This window comes from Fundulus heteroclitus, unplaced genomic scaffold (genome assembly GCF_011125445.2).
Source record: "Fundulus heteroclitus isolate FHET01 unplaced genomic scaffold, MU-UCD_Fhet_4.1 scaffold_131, whole genome shotgun sequence".
Classification (NCBI taxonomy): Eukaryota; Metazoa; Chordata; class Actinopteri; order Cyprinodontiformes; family Fundulidae; genus Fundulus; species Fundulus heteroclitus.
In genome coordinates, this window is record NW_023396543.1 from 120,307 (window position 1) to 133,344 (window position 13,038).

At 38.6% G+C, this 13,038-nt stretch overlaps 1 protein-coding gene across 1 annotated transcript in view; it reads right to left on the reverse strand.

The window, feature by feature from the left end:
• Window positions 1-13,038, reverse strand: part of LOC118558589 (CUB and sushi domain-containing protein 3-like) — a gene marked incomplete at its 3' end in the record, with an annotated part of 433,060 nt that overhangs the window by 116,671 nt on the left and 303,351 nt on the right. The window lies entirely within an intron of this gene.

Consider the following 13,038-nt stretch of genomic DNA (forward strand, 5'->3'; position numbering starts at 1 on the left):
AGGAAAATAGTCTATATTATGAACTGGTTTACAAGCTCTCTATGAGACAGATTTGGCCTGTGAACTCAGCTTATAATGGATTCCCTTGCCTCTGAAACTGATGGTAGAGTTTATTTTCTCAGATTTGTTTTAGGAAAAAGAAAGAAAAAATACACAAACAACATGAACCACTGTTGTCAGTGGCACTAAAATGAGAGGAACCTTGGAATCATAGGTAATCCCAGAACAACATTTTATTTTCTTCTACAATAATTAGCATCTTACTTAGTTTCCCTTTTACTGTTAAATACAAAGTATCCAATTTGTCCTTTTTTCCTCATTTTAAAGGTGTATAAATACATAGTGTTGTGAATAACATCAGATGCACTGTAAAGATCTTTTTTTTTTTTTTGCTTTCAAAGAGCAGGACTTTCATGTAATCCTTTGAAGTGATCGCCAACGTTTCATCAAACATTTCAAAGGTGTTTGAAAGCTCTTCTTTCAGCAATAGCTACTTTTTTCCTCAATTTTGAGTCCAGTGCTTTAACAAACGGAATTTCTACATTTCAGTCATTCAATCTCAACATCATCATCAATATAACTCAAGGGACAAGCCAGTGTTATGGACACACATGCATTCACCAACTAAATGATTAGGTACACTAGGTACATTGGGTACACAATTTGACCTCCGTTACAATGCTCTTATTCTGAGCATGACCCAGCCTCCTGGGAACAATAAGCAGCCATCAGCGAACTAACAATTGGTTTGTTGCCTGATGATTCTATTTTGCATGTGGCCAACTAGTTCTGATTGTCACTGTCACATTGAAACGTGTCAATCCACTAGAAAGAAAGAAAGAAAGAAAGAAAGAAAGAAAGAAATCTTTGTCATTACAGTTGTACATTCCAATGAAATTTGTCTTCTGCTTTTAACCCACCCCTCAGGGAGCAGTGGGCATCTATTAAGGCTATGGGTCTTGCTCAAAGGGTCTTGCTCGAGGACCCATAGTAGCAGTCTGCGCGGATTGAACCCGTTACTTGCAGCCTACTCAGAATGGAATACTTTGTTCTATACCTTAGAACGCCACTACCCGCTGGGACTAGGTATTGTTAATGAGCATGTCCATCCCTTTATGATGACATCATATGATGAGCTCTTTCAGCAGAAGACTCCTCTTACCCAGATGCACCATGGAACGCCACAGGAAATCATTCCTGCCTTTGGCTATCAATCTCTACAACGCCTCCCTCAGTTATCCTAACACCCCCCCTCTGTAACTGTCATTTATGCATTCTCTGCACTGTTCTTGCACAAGTCACCATCACTTCACTGGGATTCCCAGGTGAAGTGATATGACTACTGTGATATGGTAATACCTTGTGTGGAATATTGTAAATCTATATATATATAACAATGTGTGTATTCTGGAGTATGTAACAAAAGTAATTTCCCCCTGAGATCATTAAAGTATGGCTGAGTCTGAGTCATAACACTGCCTACAATGGCCGAGAGGTGCAACTGCACAGCAAATGGCTGAATGTGCCACAAACAAACAGTCAAACGTGTTGCATGCACATGAATAATGCAAACTCCAAAACACACGAACACCAAAGCCAAGTGGAACTACTAAAAGAAAAAACTGCAAAAGAAAAAAATGCTGCAGTCACAGAAAACAGAATGAAAGGGAATGCAAACTCCGAAACACCGAAAATCTATTGCAAAAATGCTAGAGAAATGCTGCAATCACAGGAAATAGACAGAAGCAAAATGAAAAATGCTTCAAGTACCAAAAACAACAGAAAGTTGAAAAAGCTGGAAACTCCAGTCAACCACTAAGTCGGGTGGGATCAGACCCTCAGTAGGGACAAGCACACTGATATTACCTGCCTAAATATCATATTGTAAAAGATTACGGCCATGTGTTAAAAAACAGAAATGAACAAAACGTACATCCATCCATTTTCTGATCCGCTTAATCCCTCATGGGGTCGCTGGTGCCTATCTCCAGTGTTCACTGAGCGAGAGGCGGGATACACCCTGGACAGGTCGCCAGTCTGTCGCAGGGCAACACATAGACAAACAGGACAAACAACCATTCACACACACACTCTCACACCTAAGGACAATTTAGAGAGACCAATTAACCTAACAGTCAAAAAACATTAACCTAACAGTCATGTTTTTGGACTGTGGGAGGAAGCCGGAGTACCCGGAGAGAACCCACGCATGCACAGGGAGAACATGCAAACTTCATGCAGAAAGACCCAGGGCTGACTTGAACCTAGGACCTTCTTGCTGCATGGCAACAGTGCTACCCACTGCCCCACTGTGCAGCCCAAACAAAATGTACATTATTTTTATATTTAGTATATTATTTTTACCAGCAGCTTTCTTCTGGACATTGCGTCAATGTCTTTACTAAGTGTCTGGTCCGACTTAACTTGGGAATTGACTCCTCTTGTAGTTTGGTGTGCTTATGTTTTTGTTTGTTTTTTAGCGTTTTTGCAGCTTTATTTTACTTGTTTTTGGTACTTTTAGCATTTTTCCACTTTGCTTCTGTCTAATTTCTGTGATTGCAACATTTTTCTTTGGTAGTTTTTCTTTTGCATATTTTTTTTTGCGTTTGTCCTAGAGTTAGCATCAGTGATGTGTGTGCAGAGCATTTGGCTATTTGTGGCATGTTCACCCATTTGCTGCGCATTTGCACCTGTTTGCCACTGTGATTTCCTGCAGGGTAATGCATCAAGCAGTTCACAAGTGTCTCTTAAACATTACACTAAGGTAAATGTATGCCAATGTGGACAGCCACAGACACCAGATCTCAATCTATCATAGTAATGTTTGAATTTGATGGAACAGAAGATCTGTATTATGGACGATCAGCACGTCTGCAGCAACCGTTTGATGCCAATCAAGAAAATAGGCACCAACATCTTTAAATAAAGTTTCTGATACATTTTTGAATCTAAGCCATGGAGAATGAAAGTAGTTTTCAGGTCAAAAGTGGGTACAATCCATTAGTAACAGCATTTACCTAATAAAGTGACAAGCATAACTTAAAAAGAAGAAGCTAAACCAATAAAGACAGCAGCCCATATAGTTTTTTGATGTTACATGCAGTTCATTCTCTTTGGTGGGATTCTGATAGAAAGTAATAAAGTAAAAGTAGAAGTATTCCATAACCCTATTACTGACGAGTCTCACAGTAAAGTCTCTGATTACCCTTGGATAATTTGTATCACTTCAGCTTTGTGAAAACTCCTGTCTTTCCAAACAAGTGTTTGTGACTCTTTTACAAGTCTTTGGTCTGGTATGTGTAGATACTTTTAAAAGCCCCATAAATCTTTATTTTGTTGTTACCAGTTGCCTGTTCAAAATATGTTTTTAAGTCATGCAGTTATACATAAAGTGCAAGACAGGACCATTCACATTATGCTAATATAATTTTGCATACTTGTTCATTTGGGTTTCCACATGGCAAGGTATCTATACCTTCCACATAATGTATGGTTACATAACCCTTTAATATTTCATGAACTGTAACAATGATCTATCCCCACCGGCTCAATTTGTTGGTGTTTCGTTAGTTTTTAGACGCACTGTAAAAATTTTACTTTGACCCATATTCTGCTTACATTATGTTTTTCTCCAAGCTTGACTAATGTTTTCAAGGCATTTCTACCCTCATTAAACATTCAATAAATAAATATTTCAAAAGGCATGTTTACTGTCTTTTGCGTCCTGCATCGCCAACACATCAGTGCTCATCTTTGGCTCTCAATCTCTCAACAAAACTACCAAGATGGGGATACCCGTTTATGGCTCTAAATATAGGTTTTCTTAAATATATGTTTTATAATCGATAATATAATCTATGATAGAATTTGAATGTACAATTTTATTCACAAGTTAGGCCTAGGATTGCCCTAAAACTGTGTATTCTGGATATATCCGAAGTAATCTGTATGTTTGTTTGTCTTCTGAGCAAGAAAAACAGCAAACTTGTGCATTTCTGTTCAAGGTCACTGGCCCATTTCCGATTCGGGATGGTGCCGCCGTCCCAGCATCCTTTCTGCCAGCAGCATTGATTAGCACTCGGCAAGCATAACATCACTCTTTCACACACACACAAACGCACACACACAAACGCACACCCACCCCGACATTCTCTGTCTTACCAAGCCAGTTCTGATGCCATCTCTCAAAAGAATGCTAATGGTTGAGCAGATCGCAAGCCCACAAATACGTTCTGTTTTATGATAGTTTGTATAAAGCGCAATAGCGGACAGAGCACTGTGAAGCTGAGCCAAGCAAAAGAACAGACCAATTTCTGAACAAGAAAGAATGAGAAATTTTTGACTGATGATGAAGGAAGTATTTGGTTTGCATCAGTGGAACTAACCTGGACTTGTACCAGTCACACAGTACTTAGATGTTTCTCGTTATTACATTAAACAGCATTCGAAGCTTGGCCTTATAGCCAAAATTAATTGCAATTTTTCAAAGAGGCAAACACAATTGAAGCTTGTGTTTAAAAAAAAAAAAAACACTTTTTTTTCTTAACCTTTAAAGGAAAATTAAGAACATTTTATAAACAACTGCAGCATATAAAAAGGTAAGGCTTCTTGAAGACATGGAAAAATACAAAATACAAATGCAGTTAAGCCCAAATGTATCTATAATCCCTGGCAGATTTAGGATTTCAAGTAATCTTTTTATTTTAACAACGTGTTTGAATGGAAGTAATGTTAACATTACCAATTGGTCCATGAAAACCTTGAATAGGATAACTTTTGTGTGGTTGGAGCTAAAGATTAGAATGTTAGCAGATGATATATATATATATATATGTATGTATGTGTGTGTGTGTGTGTGTGTGTGTGTGTGTGTGTGTGTGTGTGTGTGTGTGTGTGTGTGTGTGTGTGTGTGTGTGTGTAAATTTGTTGTTTGCAATGTTAACAGGATCAAGTTTGCATAACTATTATACATAGAGGAGGATGTGCACGACAGCCAATGCAGACCAAGGACAGTTGTGTTTCACTGCAATGAGCCAGAGAATTTTGAGGTGAATTTGTGGTGAAGGCCAGCTAACAGAAGGATGTCAAGTACAGTACTTTGATCTAAATGGAGCTTTTGTTACAAACCCCATAGCTGAGTTCTAGAGGATATCGACCTTTTGGAGTGAGCCACTGCATGCTGCTGTGTAAATTACATCAACAAAATCAAATATGGCTAGGACGGTCATTTATAAAAGTGTTAGCACAGCAGAGGAACTGCAAGAGGAGGCTATTCTATAGTGTATGCACATTGTAGATTTCCCCTTAGACTAATTTGTAAAGGGCAAATTATTATCTTCTCAAATTCTAAAACCATTCATTGTCAATTAACTGGTATGGAGGTGTCTCCTGAAGTGGAGAGATTATTGTAGTATTTGATAGTGCAAAACCCTTCTTACCAAGTCACATGACTTTGGTCTAAGCGGTCATTAACTGTACAGTAGATGCTATTTCAAGTGGTCCTGCAAGAGTCTTCTGAAACTAAGTTGAGGCTGTGGCGAGGTGGACGGCGTGTCGTTAGCCTAACAATGCATGAACATACCAACTATATAATTCACTTCTATATTAATGTAGATATGGAAAAGGGTAGGAGTAAGGAGCAACCTCTGTGGAACACCTTGAAAGAGAGGAAGGAGGTGGGGGACAGTTGCTCTGATTTTACATATTGCACTCTTTTTGTAGGATAGTGGGAGAACTGAGAACGAGATTTACCACAAACACTAATACTTCAAAGCATGCCTATGAGATTTACAGATTTTAAAACCGTGGCTAAATCAGCATAATGCAATTTAAGAGTCTAAAGCCAAAGTGGTGCAATTTAAAACATTTAAGTCAGTGGTCCCCAATCCTGGTCCTCGAGGGCCGGTGTCCTGCAACTTTTATTTGTTACTCTGCTTCAACACACCTGAGTCAAATAATGAGGTCATTAGGAGGACTCTGGAGAACTTGACAGCACACTGGGGAAGTAAGTCAGGTGTGTTGGATCAGGGACACGTGTAAAACCTGCATGGACACCGGCCCTCGAGGACCAGGATTGGGGACCACTGATTTAAGTAATACCATAGCCAGTCCTGGATCCTAATAGAATATTAGATTAAATGGTCTGGACTTTCACAATCAGTGGTCTGATCATTTACAAGTCACTGAAACCCCTAAGACAAACGTGACAGAATAGAAATAGGTCAAGGAAAACTGTCGGTGAGATGGGATGAGTCCCACTGATGAGTGGTGGAATCTGCAGGATGCGAGACAGCCTGTACTAGTTCAGAAATTAAATCGGAATATTTTTTTAAAGTCTGTACTCCACGTTAACACAATTCTGAGTGCTAGAATAACATTTCAATAACTAATCATACAAGCTGTTCAGATTAATGGTTTATTATGTCTCAGTTTAACCTATTAAAGATTGAGTAATGGGTAATTCCATTTTGGCCAATTTTAGAGCCAAAAATAAAGCAATCGTTACAAAGCATCATGCTAAAATGTGTCTATTTGCACACACATTAGCAAGATCTAAGATTTCAATTATCTTGCAAAGGTTGCGCCTAATTCAGATTCATTTTTAGCAAAGGCCAAACGGTCTGCAATTCAAAGCTTTAGAAAATGCTTTCATTTCTAAAACCCTGTCCCAACAATTAGCAGTCATAGACTCCTCAAAGCAGCTGCATATGAATAAACATAATTTCTGCCTACAAAGCAGAAATGAGCCTTTAAGAAGACAGCAAAGCATTTCCAGCTACATCTTTGTTCATTTGTCATTGCTCTAAATGACATATGCTTGTAAGAAAAGAGGTGAAGATTAAGTGTAACAGAACAAGAACATCTTTCAAGAAAAAAGCCTCATAGGAATGCTGGAAAAGGGGGAAATCAAAGTGTTTGAATGAGAGAGACTCAAGAAGATTGAGCAGGCGCTGGATTGGTGGAGCATTGTGTCACTGTGCAAATGCATAAATCTGACCGTATATCAGACTTAGACGATTAAAAACAACATGAGTATCTATATAAGCCTGACACATTTTAGGAACAAGCTCTTGGGACTGATGATGTTAAAACTAATTGTGTGTAAGCAATAATCAATGTTTGGGAAAGGAAGTGGTTCAAGGAAAATAAAGAATATGCCATGCTAATATCACAGGTTAAGAATAAGGATTAGAGTCCAAATAATATTTGTAGTTTTGGAACCAAGCATCAAATAATTCACAAAAAAATAGCAACGAAAAACTTGGAGAGGTTAGCTGTCTAAACTTATTGAAGATAAAAGGGTTTCCATGAGTGTGAGCTTTTTCATTGGCCTCACGGTCATAAACTTAAAGGGGACATGTCATCCTTTTTATTGCCTTCCTTTTCACATTTAAATAATTAATTTGTGGTCTATATAAAGTGGAACTGCAATACTTTGGTCTGAATGCCTCGTTATGGTAGCTTCACAGACTCCTCTTTTGTCTCGGTTATGAGGTACGTCTGAAGGTGCGTTCACATTGGCGACAAAATGTCGCCACTTTTGCTTGCTGTCGCTCGCCTGACATTATCACCGGCTGTTCACACAGCGGGCAACAAGCCACAAATACAGCAGTACAATGGCACTATCAAGTGACGCTTTAACTCCAGTCTCCTCACTCACTCTTCTCCAAGCTTTCTCATTTCTAGACATGTCTCGGTAGTAAGAATTGGTTGAGCCATACTACTCAGGCCGACCGCAGCCTAGTCTTAACAGCTTTTCTTTCATGTTGAATGAAAACAGCTTAGTCTCCACTGCAGTCTTTCACCCCACGTCACAGCCACATCTAGTTCCTGATTGGTTGTCGCGGTATGACAAGACACAAAAGTTCAGCTTTCACAACTCCAATAACTGTCGCTTTGCATCCATTGCAGGTTTCGTGTCACCCTGGCTTCGCTTTAATTAGCAAAATCCCCCCCTTTTGTGTCACTAAAATTGCCTCTGTGGCCTCGCATCACGTCGCTTTGTGTCACGTCGCTCCCCATGTGGCCCTTGTGCATAGGGATATCATGTAAATCTGTGGCTCGGCCTGCCACATTCGCATTCAGTGTGAACGCACTTTGAGAGCTACTTGTTTTGGTGCGGTCTCTTTAGATGCAAATGAGGTGCTTCATACACGATTATCGAACACCGCAGAATTTTTTTTTACCTGTAATGAATTGTGTTGGTTAGTACACCCAATAACCAAACATTTCGATTTATGTTAGGTAGAAAAATACAAGAGACTCAGAAAGGACTCGTGCCAGCCAACGGGCATAAAGGAGGACCCCAATCCCAGACCAGTAGTCATCCCCCAAATTGCGGGGGTTTCAGAGAAACTGTGACATTAATTTTCTAAAAATGTCATCCCAGTGGCTTTTAAACCCCAAAACACATAAAGGCAAAGACTGGTTTCCCTCAAAGATCTGGTGCCCTAGAACAAACACAGCAATGTTGTGTATGCTGTTAAGTGCCAGGAGGACAGTGACCAGTTATATACACATAAGGGCTAAAAAGTGGATTTTACATGATATTTCCCCTTCAACATAATAATAAAAAGGTATGGACATGACCCTTCTGAGAAAGTAAGATATTATTTGGCCTCATGAACAGAGCTAGAGAATTTAAATTTCAACCCATGACAAGATTTGATGCGTTTCAAAATGAGGTTAATTGTTTCACATTTGGATTCTAAAATGTGGTTTTTCATGTGCTTAAATATTTGGTAAGATTTAAAACACAAAAGCACCTTTAGAGTGAGTCTTCTATGTATGGCAAATACCTGTGTCACACTATCGTAAGACTAAAATGTACCGTCTTAAAATCTGTCTTACCTACAGTAATGTGACTTGATGAATCCTCCAAATGTGGCATATCTCATTTCCGTTTGGGCTCAATTTTAGTACTTAAACAAAACTACAGCCTTGTCCACGATTATTAAGGATTTTGTGCCAGGTTGTAATCCAGGTGCACCCTTACTCCTTACTCCTACCCTTTTCCAAGTTACTTTCAGTGGCAATGTAGAAAAACGTGTGCTGTAAGAAAGGGGGGAAGTTGCAGACAGATGGATGGAAGACCGAAAGCAAAAGTGAAATGAAGTGAGATATTTCTCTTTAAACATGATTGTTTGGTTTCAAGGGCAACTGGTTCTGAAGCCAAAAATAAAAAACACAACACGTGAGTATAAATGTGCACATGTATTAGTGTGTCCAGCATTACAAAGGATTATAGGCATTTAGATCATATGGGTATACTTGTCTCGTAGATCCAAGGACACCTCTCTGAATGCAGATGAGACACGTAGAAAGACTCACGCACGTTTGGAAAACTGGAGTGACAGTGAACCTATGGGCTTCTGGGTTAAAATGTTGATGAACATTGCATCCATATATTTTGGGGTGTGAGAAACTGCTGATAAATGCAATTTCTTTCATGTTTGTATTTCAGAATATCAGCCATTAGCTTCTGCTGCTGATTTTAAATTAGCATTTTGATAATTAGCTTTTTTCCTAACACTGCCAATGGACCTCGGCATATTAGCGTTTGGTGATGTAAGGCAATTTCAAAGGATTCAAGCAGCTTGACTGGGTATTCATGGATATAATTCAACAACAGAAGGGTAAAAGGTTTCAATTTTGAAACAGCTGTTATTGGTTTAGTGTTTGTTTTTCCTTTGCTATGCCATGCCTGTGTGATATTGCAGGTAAGAGATGATTAGAGTGAAGCTATTGTTGCACAAACTGATGACATCTTGCAAAGTTACAGTGACAGTGATAGGAATGCAAGGCTACACAAAACAATAAACAAAACTCATATTTAGATGGACATCAGTAACGAAACAGAAGTTTTTAAAGGAAATATTCTGTTCTGCATGGCGTTTCAATGTGATAATTGCTTTCCCAAACATAATCCTGATAAAGCAGCTACATATAATTGTTGTTTACAGTTCAGGGGCACAGAGACAATTCTGTTTACTGAGCCCCTTTATATCAATATGAACTTGCAAGAATTTTCTCAAAGGCAGAAAGGACTGATGTGAATGATAAGACACAGAAAGTGTATATTATACATTATATATATATATATATATATATATATATATATATATATATATATATATATATATATATATATATATATATATAACAATAGCAACATCAGAAATGTTTTTTTTTTTCAGGTTTTCAGATTGCAGACAGAAAACAATGATCAACAAATAATAATTTTGACGCTAACTCATTTCGTCCCAGAAAATGCAGGCTGTACTTACAGTTCAGCTTTGAAAGGCTAACCCTAGCATGATCTGTAGGTGTTGAGTGTGTTTTTCCATGCCTTTGTTTCCTTACCGTCTTGCTGTTTATTTAGTTGGTGCCTAATTGGTTAATTCCTTTGTGTAATTTATTCTCAGTCCATGTGTTCTAGATTTTTTTCCCTTGTGTTTCCTCCTCGTTTCCCCCTGCCTGAGCCGCAACATAATTAAGCAGATTCTGTTCACCCGTGTCTGCTCATTGAGCCAATGCCACTCACCTGGGTCCCCTATTGTTTAAGCTCCTGTTGGTCATTATTTCTTTGCTGGTTCCTCTTTTGTGACGTGTTCTACGTGGGGTGTGACCCAATTCAGGGGCTGCATCCTTCGTAGGACCCAGCACACACAGACTGGGTCCTACATCGGCCCCGAAAATAACAAAGACTGGAAGAGATTGGGTGTGAATTTAGACGGTCTAGCTTTCACAGACTGTCCCCACCCTTACCTCAGCGTAACGTCTACTGACTACCAACCGAGATTACAGTAAGCAGCTGTGAAGCTGAACTAACGTAGCCCAAATGCTGATCTTGCTGTCTCCACTAAATAACTTCATGGGTTTTATTTTCCCCTTTACCTATTCCTGATGTTTTGTTTAAAATGTTCTTGTTCTGTTATTTCATTTTACTCTCATTCATCAATCAGCTATTTGTATCTCAAAGTGATTTATGGTAAATGGTAAATGGCTTGTACTTGTATAGCGCTTTTTACTAGTCTAACGACATCCAAAGTGCTTCACACCACAGTTTTAGTCATTCACCCATTGACACACCCATTCACACCCTGACGGTGGTGAGCTATGTATGCAGCTACAGCTGCCCTGGGGCAGACTGACAGAGGTGAGGCTGCCATGCACCGGCGCCACCGAGCCCTCTGACCACCACCAGCAGGTAATGTGGGTGAAGTGTCTTGCACAAGGACACAACAATGGAAATAGTCAGAGCGGGGAATCGAACCGGCAACCCGCCAATTGCAGGATGTTCATTTATATGTTCATAGCTATAAAATTAGCTTTTTAACCAAATAACATTTAGCACAAATGCCATTTTTTAATGAGTAATACGTTTAACAATTTAAACCTTAACGCAAATTTTCGAACAAAGCCTATATCACTTTATTTGTAGAGAAATGTAATAAAGTAACCAAACATTAACTTTAGATATCACCTGACTGAATTACTCCAGCTTTTAACTCTTTGCAGAAAGCTAGCGGGGGGGGGGTTTAAATGCAATGTGCCGGGAGACAGGAGCGAAGTCTCGGGATCAAGCCAGCAAAGCAAACCGGCTGTCAGTGTAGCGGGAAATTAAGCAATATGTCAACACACCAAGCAGATATTTCAGGTCTCCACAGCTAAATGCTTGCCTAAAAACATTTTAAAAGTTAATTTTATGTCACAGAAAGCATAATATATATACAACTTTATTTACAGCTTTTCAATCCTCTCCAGCATTGCTGTTTCTGGTTAAAGAAATCTCCTCAAACTGCAATTAATCATGGGATAGAATTAGCCACAAAGGATACGCTTGACCCATCCTTCAATTCTGAGGAAAAGAAGGCCTCATTTGTGGGCCAGATTTGAAGGAGCCTTTGAATTTGGACAGCCGTCAGCGTATCGCTGTGATGTAACTGGCCTTCAAATTTTGCCTACGAAGGATGTAGCCCTGAATTTAGACACACGTATGGTCTGATGCCTCCAGCTATACTGATTCCTCTGTGCCTGTTATGTTCCTCCTTCTCCTGCTTGATCTCTTGGTTAAGGGACATTTTGTAAGTTCTCTTCGTTTAGTATTATTAAACTCCTTTGCCCAAACAATTCCCTGTCCCCGTGTCTTCTTAATTAGCTATCATGACATACCATTTTGTCTTCCTGGGGATCAATATTGCTAAATGCCTAACCTGCAGGATTGTGAAAGAAAGTTTTAAACCAACCTGATTTTCATTATACTTTACTTCAAAGGAGCCAAAGTTAATTTTCCAAGTGGTCTGGATCAGTGGTTCAGGATTTCTGAACAATCAATTGTACAATCCCTGTATGGCAGCGTTATGTTAAGTATATGGAAAAAAAGAAGAAAAAAACAAACTATTGGCACTTAAAAGTCTATGTACAGCAAATTAACAATTTGTAGATCCATGTACATATAGAATGGAAAATAATACAGCGAAAATTGGACAAAGGATCCAAGAGATGTGTCACCTTTTAATTAATGGTATCCTGTATGCTTACTTTTCAACTAAACGATTTACAGCTGTTGATGTACTATTTAATCTCTGTTATACTGTAAACAAGTTTTAAACCATCTTGGGTTTTATAGAGTCTTCTAAGAAAATGAAGCTTATTGTGTTTTTCTGACAGGTTGCTGGTTAGGTGCCCTATACCCAGAGGTGGGTAGAGTAGCCAAAAATTGTACTTAAGTAAGAGTAGCAATACTTCAACATATTTTTACTCAAATCAAATTAAAAGGTTGTCGGCCAAGAAATTATTCAAGTATTCAGTAAGTACTCAAGTACTGAATATAACTAATCATAACAGCTGATGATTTAATATTTAAAAATAATGTAATCGGACACACACCAATGTAAAGTTATGTGCAAATTCTAGTATTTTAAGGACAATTTAGTGTCTTTAAATACACTAAAGACAAAAAAAGCACTTTTTCTAAATACTATTTCTTCGACATTAAAGTTAAAACCAATACTTACAGCAGTTAATGTATATCCG